This window comes from Triturus cristatus, chromosome 6 (assembly GCF_964204655.1).
Source record: "Triturus cristatus chromosome 6, aTriCri1.1, whole genome shotgun sequence".
In the NCBI taxonomy this organism is placed as follows: domain Eukaryota; kingdom Metazoa; phylum Chordata; class Amphibia; order Caudata; family Salamandridae; genus Triturus; species Triturus cristatus.
Genome location: NC_140589.1, coordinates 1,078,627,974 through 1,078,632,382, shown reverse-complemented (window position 1 = coordinate 1,078,632,382; position 4,409 = coordinate 1,078,627,974). Strand labels below are relative to the sequence as shown.

At 58.2% G+C, this 4,409-nt stretch overlaps 1 non-coding gene and 1 pseudogene across 1 annotated transcript; both read left to right on the top strand.

Moving 5' to 3' along the window:
• Positions 1–1,643: 1,643 nt before the first annotated feature.
• LOC146821018 (18S ribosomal RNA) lies at positions 1,644–3,450 on the top strand (annotated as a pseudogene).
• A 67-nt stretch (positions 3,451–3,517) lies between these two features.
• Positions 3,518–3,671, top strand: LOC146821017 (5.8S ribosomal RNA). Its single transcript, XR_014965311.1, has one exon. It is a non-coding gene; the product is annotated as a 5.8S ribosomal RNA (ribosomal RNA).
• The last annotated feature ends 738 nt before the right edge of the window (positions 3,672–4,409 follow it).

Here is a 4,409-nt window from a genome sequence, read left to right as displayed (position 1 = left end):
GAGCCTCCTCTTGCTTGGCTGGGTTCAGGACCTACAGCCGGGGCCCCTGAGGGCCCTGGGGAGGGTGGCCTCCCCATGCCGGGCTCCATCCTGGGACGGGGTCCGGCAGGCCCGGGGAGGCTTCCCCTGCGCGTCTGGGCCTTGGAGCCCCGGCTGGGTCCAGGGGCCCTGCCGGACCCCGGGTCGGGTGCTCCAGCCCTGGTCCCCGTCCTCCGGCCTGCCGCTCCGCTACGGGCCCAGGACAGGGGTCTGTCGGTCCCGTGCAGGCCTCCCTTGCTTGTCAAGGTGTCCGCGGGCCCCGGGTCAGAGGGCCCGTCGGGTCCCCCTCGCAGCCTCCATGGCTGGGGCCCAGCTGGGGCACTGGGCCTCCAGTCCCCCATGCCCCGGCACCCGCTCACTCTTTCGTTGGGGCACAGAGCGACCAGATGGCTTTCCTTTCGAGCCCAGACATCTGGTCGTGCATTTCCCCTCGGCCATCTGGTCGCGCCTGTCCCCTCGGCTATCTGGTCGCGCCTATCCCTTCTGCCATCTGGTCGCGCCTATCCCCTCAGCCATCTGGTCGCGCGCAATGCTTTCCAATAGTGTGACCAGATGGCCGGGCTTGCCTGGAAGTCCCGATGAGTGTGCATTTGCCTCCCCGATTCCAGCGAAGGCTCCATGAGGTCGGGTACATTCACGCCTTGGGTACCCTCTGTCACCTCGTGTGCACGGATTACGAGAAAGGGGGGTAATTTTCCTCCAGATTACTAGGGAGAGGGTTAGTCAGACCTCCGTGTGGTCTGCCGATTCCAAAACAGGGGAAGGCAGAACCCGGGCTCGCCAGCCGGGGCCCCCAGGGGCCCGGGTACGCACCTGCCTCTCAGCCCCTTCCCGATAGTCCTTTCTCTCCGAGTTTGCTGGGTCAGACCTCCGTGAGGTCCGGCGATCCCGAGACAGGGGAAGGCAGCACCCGGGTCCGCCCGATGCGGGCCCCCAGGGACCCGGGTACGCACACCTGCCTCTCAGCCATCTTCCCGATGGTCCTTTTTCTCAGAGTTTGCTGGGTCAGACCTCCGTGAGCTCCGGCAATCCCGAGACGGGGGCAGGCAGCGCCTGGGGGCCCGGGTCTGTGCCTGTCTCTTGGCCCCTTCCCGATGGGCCTTTCTTTCGAGCCTGCTCGCCCCGGGAGCAGGCAGGGATGTGAAGCCGCCATCCCCCCCCGCGCAGGGCGGCCTGCCAGGGGATGCCCCGGCTATACTCTGATTTATTGGGCACTCTCGGTCCGTTTAGGGATGGACTGCTTGGCCAGCCTCGGCTGTTATTTCAAGCAAGGAGCTTCCTCCCTGCATGGACCATCTGAATCGAGGGCCTGCCGCGTGGCGGGAGGCCCTTCACCCTACCCAGCAGAGCGAAGGCCGAGCGGCCCCGGCAGCTTGTGCCCCCCAGTGGACTGACCCAGAGTGGAAGGGGTTGGGTGGCGCCAGGCCCTCGGATGTTGCTGCCGGCAGGTCCGTAGGCCCCGTGCGCCACGCCGTCACCACTCTCCGCCCAGCACATTTCCACAGCAGCTCGGAACGACCATTCCGAGGGGTGCCGCCACTGCCAGGCTCCGGCACCCCTGCATCTCACTCAGGCTGCACCTCGACCCGCCACTCCCTCCCGGGGAGACGGCTGAGCCTGCCGGTGCCCATGCGACCGCACCTCTCTCCACATTACATCACATTACCGAGACTCAAACCCAGTTCCCCAGGTCCGAGGTCGAACGCCCTAGCCTTTAGGCCAACTCCTTTGATCGCTCCATCTGTCACTTGGATAACTGTGGTAATTCTAGAGCTAATACATGCCGACAAGCGCTGACCTCCCGGGATGCATTCATTTATCAGACCAAGACCAATCCCGGCTCGCCTGGCCGCTTTGGTGACTCTAGATAACCTCAGGCAGATTGCACGTCGCTGTGACGGCGATGATACATTCAGATGTCTGCCCTATCAACTGTTGATGGTACTTTCTGTGCCTACCATGGTGACCACGGGTAACGGGGAATCAGGGTTCGATTCCAGAGAGGGAGCCTGAGAAATGGCTACCACATCCAAGGAAGGCAGCAGGCGCGCAAATTATCCACTCCCAACTCGGGGAGGTAGTGACGAAAAATAACAATAGAGGACTCTTTCGAGGCCCTATAATTGGAATGAGTACACTTTAAATCCTTTAACGAGGATCCACTGGAGGGCAAGTCTGGTGCCAGCAGCCGCGGTAATTCCAGCTCCAATAGCGTATATTAAAGTTGCTGCAGTTAAAAAGCTCGTAATTGGATCTTGGGATCGAGCTGGCAGTCCGCTGCGAGGCGAGCTACTGCCTGTTCCAGCCCCTGCCTCTCGGCGCCCCCTTGATTGACTGAGTGTCCTGGGGGTCCGAAGCATTTACTTTGAAAAAAATAGAGTGTTCAAAACAGGCCGGTCGCATGAATACTTCAGCTAGGAATAATGGAATAGGACTCCGGTTCTATTTTGTTGGTTTTCGGAACAGGGGCCATGATTAAGAGGGATGGCAGGGGGCATTCGTATTGTGCCGCCTGAGGTGAAATTCTTGGACCGGCGCAAGACGAACAAAAGCAAAAGCATTTGTCAAAAAGGTTTTCATTAATCAAGAACAAAAGTCGGAGGTTCGAAGACGATCAGATACCGTCGTAGTTCTGACCGTAAACGATGCTGACTAGCGATCCCGCGGCGTTATTCCCATGACCCTCCGAGCAGCTTCCGGGAAACCAAAGTCTTTGGGTTCCGCGGGGAGTATGGTTGCAAAACTGAAACTTAAAGGAATTGACAGAAGGGCACCACCAGGAGTGGAGCCTGCGGCTTAATTTGACTCTACACGGGAAACCTCACACGGCCCAGACACGGAAAGGATTGACAGATTGATAGCTCTTTCTTGATTCTGTGGGTGGTGGTGCATGGCCATTCTTAGTTGGTGGAGCGATTTGTCTGGTTAAATCCGATAACGAATGAGACTCCTCCATGCTAACTAGTTACGCGACCCCCAGCGGTCGGCGGCCAACTTCTTAGAGGGACAAGTGGCGTTCAGCCACACAAGATCGAGCAATAACAGGTCTGTGATGCCCTTAGATGTCCGGGGCTGCATGCGCACTACACTGAACGGATCAGCGTGTGTCTACCCTTCGCCGACAGGTGCGAGTAACCCGCTGAACCCCATTCGTGATAGGGATTGGGGATTGCAATTATTTCCCATAAACGAGGAATTCCCAGTAAGCGCGTGCCATAAGCTTGCGTTGATTAAGTCCCTGCCCTTTGTACACACCGCCCATCGCTACTACCGATTGGATGGTTTGGTGAGGTCCTCGGATTGGCCTCGCCGTGGTTGGCAATGGCCCTGGCAGAGCGCCGAGAAGACTATCAAACTTGACTATCTAGAGGAAGTAAAAGTCCCGTAGGTGAAACTGCGGAAGGATAATTAACGGCAGAGCGGCCTGAGTGACCAACGTCGCCAGCCTGAAGCCCGAAGTTTTTGAAAAGTTGCATGTGACTCTTGGCAGTGGATCACTCGGCTCGCGCATCGATAAAGAACGCAGCTAGCTGCGAGAATTAGTCTGAATTGCAGGACACATTGATCATCGACACTTCGAACGCACCTTGCGGCCCCGGGTTCCTCCCGGGGCTATGCCTGTCTGAGGGTCGCTCGATCGTCAATCGCCCCGGGGCTTCCCTGGGACACGGCTGGGGCCGTCGCAGGGTCAGCTCCACTCCCCCTTCATCCCCCCACAAGTTCATATCACCCGTGGCAGGGTCCCTCGCCGAGTCCTGCTGCGGAGGTACGCCGCTGGCGCGCCTGGCCCCGAGAAGGGGTCTGGCGACCGGTCTGCCGTGGGCCCGTCCCAGGGTGGCTGGCTGCGTGCTGCGCGTGACTGTCTGTGGTGTCCCACCGGCTGCCCGCGCGCACGTGCCTCGGGCGCCCACCTCTGCGGCCATCTTCCCGGCGAGGGCAAAACCCCTCCAGATGTAATCCTTGGAAACACACATCATTCCATGATGGACTATGTTTACTGTTTAATGCATGTTTTATATATCTATGTTGAACAGTTCATCTTTTTTATTTATTTTTATTTTGCTCCTCCGTACCGGCTTGCCCTTGAGCCCGTTATTTGTGACACTTGGGTACTTCCTTTTAGGGAGGGCTCTTCACCAGCAGTCCCTTGTCCCCCCAGCGCCTTGAGACCCTCACAGGTGAGTTGTGCGCTCTACAAATGTACTGATTGATATATGCCATTGGATGTCACAGCTTTCCCCTCCCCACGCAGCCCCATATTCCAGGAATTAAAAATTACCAGTCTTAATGTTCAAGCCTAAATAATCCCATCAAGCGGTCTGTGGTATTGTCATTGCTAGAGCAATGCGGCAGTAAGATATGTCTACTAC